Here is an 18,035-nt window from a genome sequence, read left to right as displayed (position 1 = left end):
AATCATAAGTGTGTGGCAATGATAAGGTTCATCTTAAGTGCCTTTTTATTTGGATTGCAAGAGTAATATTGGCTTATTGGAAGTCTGGTTGTTATTTACCTCCTTGAGGAGTGTTTGGTTGGTTGATCTCGGAGTATAAACATTCACGCCGTGTTGGAGCTAAGGGTGTCTTAATTGTCATAAGTGTATCGTTGTGGATGTACAAATCGAGGATGGAGTTACAAGTTACCACAAGTCAGATTAGTAGTTTTGAAATTGGGATTTCTGAAGGTGTAGTGCGTAGTTGGTCATCTGAGGAGATATCATGGAAGTTAGACGTGTGGGAAAACCAACCTGGTAGACCATGCTCAGTTTAAGTAAGTCTGGGAAGTACCACTATTATGATTATGAATAACTATATGGAACGGACTTGGAAGAGACCTACTAAGTGGTGATCTGGAAGAGATTAGTTAGATATATGGTATATATTGGCAAGGTGTGAATTGGTTGGTCATGGTATGAAATTGATTAATTCATTCGGATTCATAGCCTTAGATGTAGACTCCCTGAGAATGGTGATGGATGTGTACGATGATACTTTACCGTATTGGAAGGATTCATGAGTTATACTTCCAAGAAGGGACGAGGATAAGATATTCCTGAAGTTAAACATGTAACTCGGACTGTATATGAGTAAGAGCATGAGCTAGGATTATGGAAGATGGGACAGGATGATTGAGATGAATGATTTTGGATACGAAGTGAAATGTTGTCGCTAGATGTGTGTGAAATATTGTGTGTGACTCTATGAGGTGTATGGACACTCATAGTTATGTTCTAGATTGCTTAAGTTCCTTAGAAGTGGTGTCTCGTTGATGATTTAAAGTTCCTTGATGGTGTTATGTTGTTTTGGTCGAGATCATGTGTCAGGAGAAATCTTGAATGAATCAAAGCCCTACAAGAGGATTTGATACGGAATATAGTAACCAGGACTGGATATTGTCAAACTAATTTGGTTTAGCTGCATCAAACACATGATGAATTTGGATGTTTTATGTTTTGTGGTTGTAACAATGTAACTCCTAGATACCTATCTTCTGATGAGTGTTGGTCTTATTCTGAACTTTTGTGAGTCATCAAGGAAGTTGTTCTACTAATGGAAGTCGGTAAGGTTCTTGTACCATTTTGGACGGTAGGCACTCTGAGGGTAAGTGTATTTCTTTGAAGATTGTTAGCTAACCAGTAGTGCCTAGGAATCCCAAGTGTTCCACTATTGGAATCAGAGTATCACAATGGAAGGTGACGAGAGAAAGAGCCCAATCAAGTCTATAGGGATCAGGGAGATAGTTACTCTTAAGAATGGAGGTAAGGATAAAAGTAAGACGATCTCGTGCTAATGGTTCTATCTCATTGGAGTAGTATGTGAGAAGTGAATTAGTAGGAGTAGAGGCTTGTAGCATGCATTATCAGATCAAGTAAGGTTGATGAGATTATCGATAGACGGATTACAAGTTGTCACATTTATTGAAGGCATAATAATAAAAGAGTAGTCAATATTGTTTGTGATCGGGGAATCAATAAATCTTCTTATGAAGGATTAATGAGTATTGATTAACCAAGTCCAGATAAGATGTTGTAATTATGTTTTGTGTAACTCAGTGAAAGAAAGGGAAGTCGTGGTTTCCGGGAGGAAAGCGACTAACTGATGTAGAGCAGAATATCAAATGAATTAAGTGGAAGCAAGTTTAAATGTCAATCCAATATCAGACTGAGATTGTGATGGAAATCAAGAAGTTTCAAGAGTTTATGAAGAAGGAAATTTGATAGCAAATACAAGTTAGAAGAATGAGTATGTCAGAGACTTGAAATCGAAGAGAGGTCAAGTGTTGGTCTAAGACGTTGATACAAGGATTGTTTGTTTGTTGAGTGAAGGAAATTCGGGGGCGAATTTCAATTTAAGGGGGGGAGAATGTAATATCCCATATTCCCTTAAATGCTCAATTAGTTGTCGGTTAAGACCAATTGAGTTCCTATGTACTATATCTTTTGTCATTTGTAACAATTGGAGCTCCTATGTGCTCTAAATGTTGTCAATTGGGACCAATAGAGTAACCGGTGAACTCTGAAGAGATTAATTATTAATAAAGAGACAAACCAATATTAATGAGTACAAGAGAGAACATTTTTGGTAACATTAATAATTGGTCAATTGGTGCTGGAAGATGAAATATCACTTAGGATATTTTATGTCACTACTTATTATTATATATATTATATATATTATGTAGTATTTTGTGTGGTGGAAAAGAAAAGAAGAAAAGGATAAGAAGAAGTAGGTAGGAGAGAGTGAGAGATATCAGAAAGAGGAAAAGAGAAAGAGAAAGAGAAAGAGGAAGAAGAGGAGAAGAAGAAAACTCATGGGAGAAGAAGAAGGAAGCCATGGAAGCACCATCATTTCATCTTCATCATCACCAACTTCATCTTCTTCTTCTACTAGGTGAGTTCTAGTTAGAAACTCTAGGTTTCTAGAAAAGTTAGGGTTGTAGAATCATAAACAATCATGAGTAATCCATGTTATGTGTTGATGTTTCTCTTGTTGTTATTGTTTTCATGAACATGTGCTTGATGTGCTCTTCATGATTGTTGTGATTACATGAGTTGTTATGGTTGTGTTTATGATGTTGAAAACCCTATTATACATGTACATATGAACTTGTTGTATTCATACTCCTCATCAGGCTATGTGTTGATATCATGTTGTTGTTGTTGAAATTGTGATACTTGGGTGTTTAATTTTGATGTGTTTTGTTGTTGAAGAATCCTGTCATATGAAATTGGTAGGTAAAAATGGTAGATGGAAAGGAAAAATAAAAGAAGTGGAGTTATTTAGGGAATAGAAACAGAATTCAATTCTGGAAAGAATATGTCACCAATGAGGTTCAAACCCAAGACCTCCTTAAAACTGTACAAGCCTTACCACTAGGCTAGAGAGGTTGTTGTTGAATACTTATGCAATGAATAAATATTAATCTAAATCTTGATTAAGATAGATTAATGAATTAATTGAGTGGTATATCTCCGTTTTGGATACGGAAGGATGCGTTAGAAAGATAACGTAAAGGACTATTATTATTGTTCCATGTTATAAAATATTATGTGATTTATAAATGCCATGAATTTTATCATGATGAAAATTAAATATTGTTGTTATGTGGAAGGTGAAATAACATGATTAAAAACCTTACCAAAGATGAGTGAGGAAACCTAGGAGAATAACTTGATTAATAACTTAGAAATATGATCTAGGTTATGGAACATGTGAGATATATGTATGAGAATACGGTATTCATTCGTACGATGCTTATGTGAGGTCGTGGGCAAATTGTTGCCATGATTGAGAATGAGACGCATTGTATGGAACATGCCATGTTATTATTTGTGTATCATGGTGAATGAAGTCACCTATGATTATGGAACATGGCATGTTATTATTTGTGTATCATGGTGAATGAACTCACCTGTGATTGATGAATTTATTATGGTTCGTGGAACCAATGATTATGGAACCGATCATGTATTCAGAATGTGTGTTTTCTGTGGTGGTACACATCTCTATTGGTATGCTTAGATGAGTAAGCATTGGGATGTGGGACCAATGATTCGAGCCTCAATTGGGTTTGAGCCCCAACCATGTCGGACATGGGGGAAAGGTGGACACCTAGGTGGGTTGAAGTCCCATACAGTGAGAGATACCCTAGGTGGGTTAGAGTCCCATACGGGTGACGGTCGCTTGAACTGGGGATTAAGCCTCATAGAGGACCCGATTTCCACCACGAAAGTCGAATCATACGAGCATGCATGAATCGGGCCTGGCTTAGACGTAAGTCCGTTCGGGAATTGATGCGTCGTGATCTGAATAATGATCGTGGTTGAGTTATGAGAACTCAGATGCATGTTGCCATACAATTGCAAGATAGTTCCCCATCGCTCAAGTCTTCGTTCCCTTGTTGACTTGAGTTGGATATGAGTTGAATATTGACTAGAAAACCCTGTAGAGCCGAGTGGACCCATAGGATAGGAGAACTCACTGAGATTATTATCTCATCCCATTATTGTTGTTATTTTTCAGGTAATACTTACAAGTTGAATATAAGAGCAACTGTTATGGATGTTTCAAGGGTTGCTGTTCATTATGATCTTCCGCTGTGGAGTTGTGTGCAATGAAGATATTGTACATAGTTCTTAGATTTTTATTGTTTAGGCGTTATTGTATAACATGTTCCATTGATGTTTTTAGTTTGGACATGTATATATATATATATATATATATATATATATATATATATATATATATATATATATATATATTGATGCCATTAGGCACTTATGTTGATATTAACACTTGTATGATATTATTCTAGATATATATTATATGGGATATTAACACTTGTATGATATTATTCTAGATATATATTATACGGGTTGTTACATAATGTATTCAATGATTCACATACATCAGTATATACTGACATGTTTGGCCACCCATGATTCACATACATCAGTATATACCGACATGTTTGGCCACCCATATGTAAAACACCCTTATCCCTATCTTCAAAAGAGGAGCCTTTAATTTAAAGATATTTGAAGATTAAATTTATTACATAACATAAGATTAAATGATATTTTAGTTTCTATAAAGTTTACATTTATTTAAGCTTATTCTCCATAAGTTTTATTTCTTATAACATCCCATGAAAATGAGATGACTTTCGAGTACAAGATTCAGAAAAGAAAAAGATAAAATACATTAAGCCAAATCCCGTCCATGAGATAGAATCCAAAGCGATTGATAGATCACTTGAATTTGCAGCTAAACTAATGCAACATTGAGCCGCACAATAAAATTTGAAGTGGTGTTGTAATTTGTTGCTACATGGAATTCAGTGTTGTAAATAAAAAACATTTGCTTTATTTTAGTCCCACATCGAAGAATAGTAGGTTATAGTGTTAATAATCAATGATTCTTCAGCTAGTAATGAGATATGATGAGTTGTTTAGTCTCGCATTAAATATGCGAGTTGGGTGTCTGCCCCAAGCTTGGATTCGACAATTGGGCAATCTCCTTTGACCAATCTGATATCTATAGTCCGAACCTAACAGGTGTAATTCTAGTTATTAAATGTTTTGTTATTTTTGAATTTGATTTTATGTAATTTATTCCATGTGTTTATTTTCTTATTAAATATTTTTAAATTTATTGTAAATGTTAAAAAAGCCAAACTTTTTACATGTCAAATTTACTATTTAATAATAAAAAATTAATAAGCACCCAAAATTGGATATTTAGAAAACTAAGTTATTTTTTTAATATTTACCACCTTGATCTGCTCGAATAATTTTAATATTATGTCCAATTGATTTTCTTCTTCATTTTGAATTTCTTGACCTTTTCAAAGGGTTTAGATTTGCGTATCACTAAATACACATAACCATATCTACTATAATCATCCATAAATATGATAAAGTACTAAATACCCCTAATGCCTAATGTATTCACTAATTCACATACATCAATATATACAGACATATTGGTCCACCCATATGTAAACAACCTTTATGTCTATCTTTTGAATGAGGAGCCATTAATTTAAAGATATTTGAAGATTAAATTTTATACATATATAAGATAAAATTTATAGTCCGAACCTAACGGGGGTAATTCTAGTTATAAAATGTTTTGTTATTTTTGAATTTGATTTTATGTAATTTATTCCATGTGTTTATTTTCTTATTAAATATTTTTAAATTTATTGTAAATGTTAAAAAAATGCCAAACTTTTTACATGACAAAATTACTATTTAAAAATAAAAAATTAATAAGCACCAAAAATTGGATATTTAGAAAACTAAGTTATTTTTTTAATATTTACCACCTTGATCTGCTCGAATAATTTTAATATTATGTCCAATTGATTTTCTTCTTCATTTTGAATTTCTTGACCTTTTCAAAGGGTTTAGATTTGCGTATCACTAAATACACATAACCATATCTACTATAATCATCCATAAATATGATAAAGTACTAAATACCTCTAATACCTAATGTATTCACTAATTCACATACATCAATATATACAGACATATTGGTCCACCCATATGTAAACAACCTTTATGTCTATCTTTTGAATGAGGAGCCATTAATTTAAAGATATTTGAATATTAAATTTTATACATATATAAGATAAAATTTATAGTCCGAACCTAACGGGGATAATTCTAGTTATAAAATGTTTTGTTACATTTGAATTTGATTTTATGTAATTTATTCCATGTGTTTATTTTCTTATTAAATATTTTTAAAATTTATTGTAAATGCTAAAAAAATGCCAAACCTTTTACATGACAAATTTAGTATTTAATAAAAAAATAAATAAGCACCAAAAATTGGATATTTAGAAAACTAAGTTAGTTTTTTAATGTTTACCACCTTGATCTGCTCGAATAATTTTAATATTATGTCCAATTGATTTTCTTCTTCATTTTGAATTTCTTGACCTTTTCAAAGGGTTTAGATTTGCGTATCACTAAATACACATAACCATATCTACTATAATCATCCATAAATATGATAAAGTACTAAATACCTCTAATGCCTAATGTATTCACTGATTCACATACATCAATATATACAGACATATTGGTCCACCCATATGTAAACAACCCTTATGTCTATCTTAAGAATGAGGAGTCATTAATTTAAAGACATTTGAAGATTAAATTTTATACATATATAAGATAAAATGATATTTTAGTTTCTATAAATTTTACATTTACTTAAGTTTAGTATCCATAAGTTTTATTTCTTATAACATCCCATGAAAATGAGACGACATTCGAGTACAACATTCAGAAAAGAAAAAGAAAAAATACATTAACCCAAATCTCGTCCATTAGATAGAACCAAAAGAGATTGATAGATCCCTTGAATCTGCAGCTAACCTAATACAACATTGAGTTGCACGACAAAATTGGAAGTGGTGTCGTTACTTGTTGGTACATAGAATTGAGTGTTGTAAACAGAAAACATGTACTTTATATTAGTCCTGCATCGAAGATCTGGAGTTATAGAAATACATGACCCCTATAAGAAAAGTAGATTATGGTGTTATTAATCAATGATTCTTCTGGCAATAATGAGATATGATGAGTGGTCTAGTCTCGCATTAAATATGTAAGTTCGGTGTCTTCCCCAAGCCTGGTTAGAACAATAGGGCACTCTCCTTTGACCAATTTGATCTCTATATCCCAAACTTAAAGGGGGTAAATCTAGTTATAAAATATTTTGTTACTTTTGAATTTAGTTTTATGTAATTTATTCCATGTGTTTATTTTCTTATAAAATATTTTTAAAATTTATTGTAAATGTTAAAAAAATGCCAAACTTTTACATGACAAACTTACTTGATTAATATAAAAAAATTAAATAAACACCAAAAATTGGACATTTAGAAAGCTAAACTATTTTTTAAATACTCAGAGTCTTGATCAGCTCGAATGATTTGAATATCCATGTCCAATTGATTTTTTTCTTCATTTTAAACTTCTTGAACTTTTCAAAGGATTTAGATTTGTGTATAATTAAATACGCATAACTATATCTACTATAATCATCATTAAATATGATGAAGTACTAAATACCTCTTATGTCGAATGTATTCAATGATTCACATACATCAGTATATACCGACATGTTTGGCCACCCATATGTAAAACACCCTTATTCTTATCTTCAAAAGAGGAGCCTTTAATTTAAAGATATTTGAAGATAAAATTTAATACATAACATAAGATTAAATGATATTTTAGTTTCTATAAAGTTTACTTTTATTTAACCTTATTCTCCATAAGTTTTATTTCTTATAACATCCCATGAAAATGAGATGACTTTCGAGTACAAGATTCAGAAAAGAAAAAGATAAAATACATTAAGCCAAATCTCGTCCATGAGATAGAACCCAAAGCGATTGATAGATCACTTGAATTTGCAGCTAAACTAATGCAACATTGTCCGTACAATAAAATTGGAAGTGGTGTTGTAATTTGTTGCTACATGGAATTCAGTGTTGTAAACCAAAAACATTTGCTTTATATTAGTCCCACATCGAAGAATAGTACGTTATAATGTTAATAATCAATGATTCTTCAACTAGTAGTGAGATATGATGAGTAGTTTAGTCTCGCATTAAATATGCGAGTTGGGTGTCTGCCCCAAGCTTGGATATGACAATTGGGCACTCTCCTTTGACCAATCTGATATCTTTAGTCCAAACCTAACGGGGGTAATTCTAGTTACAAAATGTTTTGTTATTTTTGAATTTAATTTTATGTAATGTATTCCATGTGTTTATTTTCTTATTAAATATTTTTAAAATTAATTGTAAATGTTAAAAAAATGCCAAACTTTTTAAATGACAAATTTACTGTTTCATAAAAAATATTAATAAGCACCAAAAATTGGATATTTAGAAAACTAAATTATTTTTTTAATATTTACCACCTTGATCTGCTCGAATAATTTTAATATTATGTCCAATTGATTTTCTTCTTCATTTTGAATTTCTTGACCTTTTCAAAGGGTTTATATTTGTGTATCATTAAATACACATAACCATATCTACTATAATCATCCATAACTATGATAAAGTATTAAATACCTCTAATGCCTAATGTATTCACTGATTCACATACATCAATATATACAGACATTGAGCCGCACAATAAAATTGGAAGTGGTGTTGTTATTTTTTGCTACATGGAATTCAGTGTTGTAAACAAAAAACATTTGCTTTATATTAGTCCCACATCGAAGATTTGGAGATATAGAAATACATGACCGCTATAAGAATAATAGATTGTAGTGTTATTAGTCAATGATTCTTCAGGCAGTAATGCGATATGATGAGTGGTCTAGTCTCACATTAAATATGTGAGTTGGTGTCTGCCCCAAGCCTGGTTACGACAATTGGGCACTCTCCTTTGACCAATCTGATCTCTATAGTTCAAACCTAAAGGGGGTAATTCTAGTTATAAAATGTTTTGTTACTTTTGAATTTAAGTTTATGTAATATATTCCATGTGTTTATTTTCTTATTACATATTTTTAAAATTTTATTGTAAATGTTAAAAAAATGTCAAACTTTTTACATGATAAATTTATTGTTTAATATAAAAAAAACCACCAAAAATTGGATATTTTGAAAACTAAATTGTTTTTTAATATTCACAACCTTGATCTACTCTAATGATTTTAATATTCATGTCCAATTGATTTTGTTCTTCATTTTGAATTTCTTGAAATATTCAAAGGATTTAGCTTTGTGTATCATTAAATACACATAACCATATCTACTATAATCATCAATAAATATGATGAAGTACTAAATACCTCTAATGCCTAATGTATTCAATGATTCACATACATTAATATATACAGACATGTTGGTCCACCCATGTAACAACCAGTATAATATATATCTAGAATAATATCATACAAGTATTAATAATTGGTATTGATCCAATATAAGTGCCTAATGGCATCAATATATATACATGTCCAAACTAAAAACATCAATGGAACATGTTATACAATAATGTCTGAACAATAAAATCTAAGAACTATGTGCAATATCTTCATTGCACACAACTCCACAACGGAAGATCATGATAAACAGCATCCCTTGAAACATCCATAAACAGCTTCTCTTATATTCAACCTGTAAGGATTGCCTGAAAAATAACAACAATAATGGGATGAGGCAATAATCTCAGTGAGTTCTCCTATCCTATGGGTCCACTCGGCTCTACAGGGTTCCTATTTGATTCTAACTCAAGTATATATGTGCATCACTCGCACCTTGTAACTAGGACTTGAGTAACCGAGGGATAAACGCAATGCATCGAAACATGTGACTTGAGTTCACATAACTCAACAAATCACTATTCGGATTCACGCAACGTCGATCCCCAACCAGACCTACATCTAGGCCAAGGCTTGGTTCACGCATGTCCGTATGATTCGACTTTCACGGTGGATATCAGGTTCCCCTGTGGGACTCAAACCCACTTTTAAGAACCATCGCTCGTTTGGGACTCGAACCCACTTTTAAGAACCATCTCTCGTATGGGACTCGAACCCACTTTGAGTATTTTTCACCATATGGGACTCTAACCCACTTCTAAGAGCCATCACTCGTATGGGTCTCGAACCCACTTTGAGTAATTTTCACCATATGGGACTCTAACCCACTTAGGTGTCCACCTTTCCCCAATGTCTGTTATGATTGGGACTCAAACCCAATTGAGGCGCGAATCATTGGTGCCACATCCCCACGTACCGCTTTACATAGCCTTGAAGTGGTATGTAATCATAACTAATTCCGAATACGTGATTAACTCTCGATAACCAATAGGGCTTTCGGAGCAATGCTCCTCACCAAAATATATCAAACGATTCTCATGACATCATATCAATTCTCATGGCATCATAACATGATCCATTCTCATACATAAATCACACATGTTTCATACAAAGCATATTGATTCACTTACCAAGTGGATACTCGTCCACGATACATACCTAGATACCGTTGCATCCAAGCATCATCGTATACTCATTTCCATAACCTATATTATCTTTCTAAGTTATTAATTGAGTTATTCTCCTAGGTTTCCTCACTCATCTTTGTAGAGTTTTAATCATATCATTTCACATCCAAACATATCAACCGTGTTTAACATCCATCATAATATAAGTCATAGAATTTGTAAGACACATAATATACTATAACATGGTATCATAATAATAGCCTTTTTCGTTATCTTACTAACGCATCTGTCCGTATCCAAAACGGAGTTATAATCCTTAATTAATTCATTAATCTATCTTAATCAAGATTTAGATTAACATTTATTCATTGCATAAGTATTCAACACAACATCTTTGGCCTAGTGGTAAGGCTTGTATCATTTCAAGGAGGTCTCGGGTTTGAACCCCATTGGTGACATATTTTAATTCATCAAATAATTAATTCAGGTCAATAGATTGATCAAATGACTCAATCGATTGAATGTAAAACACCTCACTTTCACCTGCATAATTTTTACTTCATTTTTTCACAACCAACCCCTTGGCATGGACATAAAACACATCAACAAACTTCTAAACAACAACCACATCATTGTATCACAATAATCCAACATATGCAAGAACACCCATAGAAATATCATCAATGAAGATTCATAGAAACTCATCATACTATCAACAATCTCACTATCAATTTCATGGTTTTACCAACCCTAATTTCTAAATCTAAAGTTCTATCTAGAACTCACCTTGGACACACACACACACAAACACACACACACACACACACACATATATATATATATATATATATATATATATATATATATATATATATATATATATATATATATATATATATATATATATATATTAATATTAGGTAGTAACATAAAATATCTCAATTGATATTTCATCTTCCAGTACCAATTGACAAATTATTAATGTTACCAAAAATGTCCTCTCTTGTACTTATAAATATCGGTCTGTCTCTTTATTAATAATTAATCTCTTCAGAGTTCACTGGTTACTCTATTGGTCCCAATTGACAACATTTATAGCACATAGGAGCTCCAATTGTTACAAATGATAATAGATAGAGTACATAGGAACTCAAATGATCTTAACTGACAACTAATTGAGCATCTAAGGGAATATGGGATATTACAACCCATATGTAAAACACCCTTATGTCTATCATAAAAATGAGGAGCCATTAATTTAAAGATATTTGAAGATTAAACTTTATACATATATAAGATTAAATGATATTTTAGTTTCTATAAAATTTACATTTACTTAAGTTTATTATCCATAAGTTTTATTTCTTATAACATCCCATGAAAATGAGACGGCATTCGAGTACAAGATTCAGAAAAGAAAAAGATAAAATACATTAAGTCAAATCTCGTCCATGAGATAGAACCCAAAGCGATTGATAGATCACTTGAATTTGCAGCTAAACTAATGCAACATTGAGCCGCACAGTAAAATTGGAAGTGGTGTTGTAATTTGTTGCTACATGGAACTCAGTGTTGTAAATAAAAAACATTTGCTTTATATTAGGCCCACATCGAAGAATAGTAGATTATAGTGTTAATAATCAATGATTCTTCAACTAGTAATGAGATATGATGAGTTTTTTAGTCTTGCATTAAATATGCGAGTTGGGTGTCTGCCCCAAGCTTGGATACGACAATTGGGCACTCTCCTTTGACCAATCTGATATCTATAGTCCAAACCTAACGGGGATAATTCTAGTTATAAAATGTTTTGTTACATTTGAATTTAATTTTATGTAATTTATTCCATGTGTTTATTTTCTTATTAAATATTTTTAAAATTTATTGTAAATGCTAAAAAAATGCCAAACCTTTTACATGACAAATTTAGTATTTAATAAAAAAATAAATAAGCACCAAAAATTGGATATTTAGAAAACTAAATTATTTTTTTAATGTTTACCACCTTGATCTGCTCGAATAATTTTAATATTATGTCCAATTGATTTTCTTCTTCATTTTGAATTTCTTGACCTTTTCAAAGGGTTTAGATTTGTGTATCATTAAATACACATAACCATATCTACTATAATCATCCATAACTATGATAAAGTATTAAATACCTCTAATGCCTAATGTATTCACTGATTCACATACATCAATATATACAGACATGTAGGTTCACCCATATGTAAAAAACCCTTATGTCTATCTTAAGAATGAGAAGCCATTAATTTAAAGATATTTGAAGATTAAATTTTATACATATATAAGATTAAATGATATTTTATTTTCTATAAATTTTACATTTACTTAAGTTTAGTATCCATAAGTTTTATTTCTTATAACATCCCATGAAAATGAGTCGACATTCGAGTAGAACACTCAGAAAAGAAAAAGATAAAATACATTAACCAAAATCTCGTCCATTAGATAGAACCAAAAGCGATTGATAGATCCCTTGAATCTGCAGCTAAACTAATACAACATTGAGTTGCACAACAAAATTGGAAGTGGTGTCGTTACTTGTTAGTACATGGAATTTAGTGTTGTAAACAGAAAACATGTACTTTATATTAGTTCTGCATCGAAGATCTGGAATTATAGAAATACATGACCCCTATAAGAATAGTAGATTATGGTGTTATTAATCAATGATTCTTCGGGCAATAATGAAATATGATGAGTGGTCTAGTCTCACATTAAATATGTAAGTTGGGTGTCTTCCCCAAGCCTGGTTAGGACAATAGGGCACTCTCCTTTGACCAATTTGATCTCTATAGACCACACCTAAAGGGGGTAAATCTAGTTATAAAATATTTTATTACTTTTGAATTTAGTTTTATGTAATTTATTCCATGTGTTTATTTTCTTATTAAATATTTTTAAAATTTATTGTAAATGTTAAAAAAATGCCAAACTTTTACATGACAAATTTACTTGATTAATATAAAAAAATTAAATAAACACCAAAAATTGGACATTTAGAAAGCTAAACTATTTTTTAAATACTCAGAGTCTTGATCAGCTCGAATGATTTGAATATCCATGTCCAATTGATTTTTTTCTTCATTTTAAACTTCTTGAACTTTTCAAAGGATTTAGATTTGTGTATAATTAAATACGCATAACTATATCTACTATAATCATCATTAAATATGATGAAGTACTAAATACCTCTTATGTCGAATGTAGTCAATGATTCACATACATCAGTATATACCGACATGTTTGGCCACCCATATGTAAAACACCCTTATTCTTATCTTCAAAAGAGGAGCCTTTAATTTAAAGATATTTGAAGATAAAATTTAATACATAACATAAGATTAAATGATATTTTAGTTTCTATAAAGTTTACTTTTATTTAACCTTATTCTCCATAAGTTTTATTTCTTATAACATCCCATGAAAATGAGATGACTTTCGAGTACAAGATTCAGAAAAGAAAAAGATAAAATACATTAAGCCAAATCTCGTCCATGAGATAGAACCCAAAGCGATTGATAGATCACTTGAATTTGCAGCTAAACTAATGCAACATTGAGCCGCACAATAAAATTGGAAGTGGTGTTGTAATTTGTTGCTACATGGAATTCAGTGTTGTAAATAAAAAACATTTGCTTTATATTAGTCCCACATCGAAAAATAGTACGTTATAATGTTAATAATCAATGATTCTTCAGCTAGTAGTGAGATATGATGAGTTGTTTAGTCTCGCATTAAATATGCGAGTTGGGTGTCTGCCCCAAGCTTGGATATGACAATTGGGCACTCTCCTTTGACCAATCTGATATCTTTAGTCCAAACCTAACGGGGGTAATTCTAGTTACAAAATGTTTTGTTATTTTTGAATTTAATTTTATGTAATGTATTCCATGTGTTTATTTTCTTATTAAATATTTTTAAAATTAATTGTAAATGTTAAAAAAATGCCAAACTTTTTAAATGACAAATTTACTGTTTCATAAAAAATATTAATAAGCACCAAAAATTGGATATTTAGAAAACTAAATTATTTTTTTAATATTTACCACCTTGATCTGCTCGAATAATTTTAATATTATGTCCAATTGATTTTCTTCTTCATTTTGAATTTCTTGACCTTTTCAAAGGGTTTATATTTGTGTATCATTAAATACACATAACCATATCTACTATAATCATCCATAACTATGATAAAGTATTAAATACCTCTAATGCCTAATGTATTCACTGATTCACATACATCAATATATACAGACATTGAGCCGCACAATAAAATTGGAAGTGGTGTTGTTATTTTTTGCTACATGGAATTCAGTGTTGTAAACAAAAAACATTTGCTTTATATTAGTCCCACATCGAAGATTTGGAGATATAGAAATACATGACCGCTATAAGAATAATAGATTGTAGTGTTATTAGTCAATGATTCTTCAGGCAGTAATGCGATATGATGAGTGGTCTAGTCTCACATTAAATATGTGAGTTGGTGTCTGCCCCAAGCCTGGTTACGACAATTGGGCACTCTCCTTTGACCAATCTGATCTCTATAGTTCAAACCTAAAGGGGGTAATTCTAGTTATAAAATGTTTTGTTACTTTTGAATTTAAGTTTATGTAATATATTCCATGTGTTTATTTTCTTATTACATATTTTTAAAATTTTATTGTAAATGTTAAAAAAATGTCAAACTTTTTACATGATAAATTTATTGTTTAATATAAAAAAAACCACCAAAAATTGGATATTTTGAAAACTAAATTGTTTTTTTAATATTCACAACCTTGATCTACTCTAATGATTTTAATATTCATGTCCAATTGATTTTGTTCTTCATTTTGAATTTCTTGAAATATTCAAAGGATTTAGCTTTGTGTATCATTAAATACACATAACCATATCTACTATAATCATCAATAAATATGATGAAGTACTAAATACCTCTAATGCCTAATGTATTCAATGATTCACATACATTAATATATACAGACATGTTGGTCCACCCATGTAACAACCAGTATAATATATATCTAGAATAATATCATACAAGTATTAATAATTGGTATTGATCCAATATAAGTGCCTAATGGCATCAATATATATACATGTCCAAACTAAAAACATCAATGGAACATGTTATACAATAATGTCTGAACAATAAAATCTAAGAACTATGTGCAATATCTTCATTGCACACAACTCCACAACGGAAGATCATGATAAACAGCATCCCTTGAAACATCCATAAACAGCTTCTCTTATATTCAACCTGTAAGGATTGCCTGAAAAATAACAACAATAATGGGATGAGGCAATAATCTCAGTGAGTTCTCCTATCCTATGGGTCCACTCGGCTCTACAGGGTTCCTATTTGATTCTAACTCAAGTATATATGTGCATCACTCGCACCTTGTAACTAGGACTTGAGTAACCGAGGGATAAACGCAATGCATCGAAACATGTGACTTGAGTTCACATAACTCAACAAATCACTATTCGGATTCACGCAACGTCGATCCCCAACCAGACCTACATCTAGGCCAAGGCTTGGTTCACGCATGTCCGTATGATTCGACTTTCACGGTGGATATCAGGTTCCCCTGTGGGACTCAAACCCACTTTTAAGAACCATCGCTCGTTTGGGACTCGAACCCACTTTTAAGAACCATCTCTCGTATGGGACTCGAACCCACTTTGAGTATTTTTCACCATATGGGACTCTAACCCACTTCTAAGAGCCATCACTCGTATGGGTCTCGAACCCACTTTGAGTAATTTTCACCATATGGGACTCTAACCCACTTAGGTGTCCACCTTTCCCCAATGTCTGTTATGATTGGGACTCAAACCCAATTGAGGCGCGAATCATTGGTGCCACATCCCCACGTACCGCTTTACATAGCCTTGAAGTGGTATGTAATCATAACTAATTCCGAATACGTGATTAACTCTCGATAACCAATAGGGCTTTCGGAGCAATGCTCCTCACCAAAATATATCAAACGATTCTCATGACATCATATCAATTCTCATGGCATCATAACATGATCCATTCTCATACATAAATCACACATGTTTCATACAAAGCATATTGATTCACTTACCAAGTGGATACTCGTCCACGATACATACCTAGATACCGTTGCATCCAAGCATCATCGTATACTCATTTCCATAACCTATATTATCTTTCTAAGTTATTAATTGAGTTATTCTCCTAGGTTTCCTCACTCATCTTTGTAGAGTTTTAATCATATCATTTCACATCCAAACATATCAACCGTGTTTAACATCCATCATAATATAAGTCATAGAATTTGTAAGACACATAATATACTATAACATGGTATCATAATAATAGCCTTTTTCGTTATCTTACTAACGCATCTGTCCGTATCCAAAACGGAGTTATAATCCTTAATTAATTCATTAATCTATCTTAATCAAGATTTAGATTAACATTTATTCATTGCATAAGTATTCAACACAACATCTTTGGCCTAGTGGTAAGGCTTGTATCATTTCAAGGAGGTCTCGGGTTTGAACCCCATTGGTGACATATTTTAATTCATCAAATAATTAATTCAGGTCAATAGATTGATCAAATGACTCAATCGATTGAATGTAAAACACCTCACTTTCACCTGCATAATTTTTACTTCATTTTTTCACAACCAACCCCTTGGCATGGACATAAAACACATCAACAAACTTCTAAACAACAACCACATCATTGTATCACAATAATCCAACATATGCAAGAACACCCATAGAAATATCATCAATGAAGATTCATAGAAACTCATCATACTATCAACAATCTCACTATCAATTTCATGGTTTTACCAACCCTAATTTCTAAATCTAAAGTTCTATCTAGAACTCACCTTGGACACACACACACACACACAAACACACACACACACACACACACACACATATATATATATATATATATATATATATATATATATATATATATTAATATTAGGTAGTAACATAAAATATCTCAATTGATATTTCATCTTCCAGTACCAATTGACAAATTATTAATGTTACCAAAAATGTCCTCTCTTGTACTTATAAATATCGGTCTGTCTCTTTATTAATAATTAATCTCTTCAGAGTTCACTGGTTACTCTATTGGTCCCAATTGACAACATTTATAGCACATAGGAGCTCCAATTGTTACAAATGATAATAGATAGAGTACATAGGAACTCAAATGATCTTAACTGACAACTAATTGAGCATCTAAGGGAATATGGGATATTACAACCCATATGTAAAACACCCTTATGTCTATCATAAAAATGAGGAGCCATTAATTTAAAGATATTTGAAGATTAAACTTTATACATATATAAGATTAAATGATATTTTAGTGTCTATAAAATTTACATTTACTTAAGTTTATTATCCAT

The 18,035-nt window shown here is 31.4% G+C and overlaps 8 non-coding genes across 8 annotated transcripts; all 8 read left to right on the top strand.

Moving 5' to 3' along the window:
* The first annotated feature begins 5,019 nt into the window (after nucleotides 1-5,019).
* Nucleotides 5,020-5,123, top strand: LOC127089938 (small nucleolar RNA Z279/snoR105/snoR108). The gene has a single exon (XR_007791486.1). It is a non-coding gene; the product is annotated as a small nucleolar RNA Z279/snoR105/snoR108 (small nucleolar RNA).
* Nucleotides 5,124-7,177: 2,054 nt separating this feature from the next.
* Nucleotides 7,178-7,281, top strand: LOC127089930 (small nucleolar RNA Z279/snoR105/snoR108). Its single transcript, XR_007791479.1, has one exon. It is a non-coding gene; the product is annotated as a small nucleolar RNA Z279/snoR105/snoR108 (small nucleolar RNA).
* A 915-nt stretch (nucleotides 7,282-8,196) lies between these two features.
* LOC127089913 (small nucleolar RNA Z279/snoR105/snoR108) lies at nucleotides 8,197-8,300 on the top strand. The gene has a single exon (XR_007791462.1). It is a non-coding gene; the product is annotated as a small nucleolar RNA Z279/snoR105/snoR108 (small nucleolar RNA).
* Nucleotides 8,301-8,932: 632 nt separating this feature from the next.
* Nucleotides 8,933-9,035, top strand: LOC127089856 (small nucleolar RNA Z279/snoR105/snoR108). The gene has a single exon (XR_007791407.1). It is a non-coding gene; the product is annotated as a small nucleolar RNA Z279/snoR105/snoR108 (small nucleolar RNA).
* Nucleotides 9,036-12,250: 3,215 nt separating this feature from the next.
* On the top strand, nucleotides 12,251-12,354 carry LOC127089940 (small nucleolar RNA Z279/snoR105/snoR108). The gene has a single exon (XR_007791488.1). It is a non-coding gene; the product is annotated as a small nucleolar RNA Z279/snoR105/snoR108 (small nucleolar RNA).
* A 946-nt stretch (nucleotides 12,355-13,300) lies between these two features.
* Nucleotides 13,301-13,404, top strand: LOC127089899 (small nucleolar RNA Z279/snoR105/snoR108). Its single transcript, XR_007791449.1, has one exon. It is a non-coding gene; the product is annotated as a small nucleolar RNA Z279/snoR105/snoR108 (small nucleolar RNA).
* A 916-nt stretch (nucleotides 13,405-14,320) lies between these two features.
* Nucleotides 14,321-14,424, top strand: LOC127089897 (small nucleolar RNA Z279/snoR105/snoR108). The gene has a single exon (XR_007791447.1). It is a non-coding gene; the product is annotated as a small nucleolar RNA Z279/snoR105/snoR108 (small nucleolar RNA).
* A 632-nt stretch (nucleotides 14,425-15,056) lies between these two features.
* On the top strand, nucleotides 15,057-15,159 carry LOC127089855 (small nucleolar RNA Z279/snoR105/snoR108). Its single transcript, XR_007791406.1, has one exon. It is a non-coding gene; the product is annotated as a small nucleolar RNA Z279/snoR105/snoR108 (small nucleolar RNA).
* Nucleotides 15,160-18,035: the final 2,876 nt, after the last annotated feature.

The sequence above is a fragment of the Lathyrus oleraceus genome, chromosome 5 (genome assembly GCF_024323335.1).
Source record: "Lathyrus oleraceus cultivar Zhongwan6 chromosome 5, CAAS_Psat_ZW6_1.0, whole genome shotgun sequence".
NCBI classification, from domain to species: domain Eukaryota; kingdom Viridiplantae; phylum Streptophyta; class Magnoliopsida; order Fabales; family Fabaceae; genus Lathyrus; species Lathyrus oleraceus.
The sequence above is the reverse complement of the archived record's forward strand: the minus strand, read 5'-3'. Positions and strand labels throughout refer to the sequence as shown.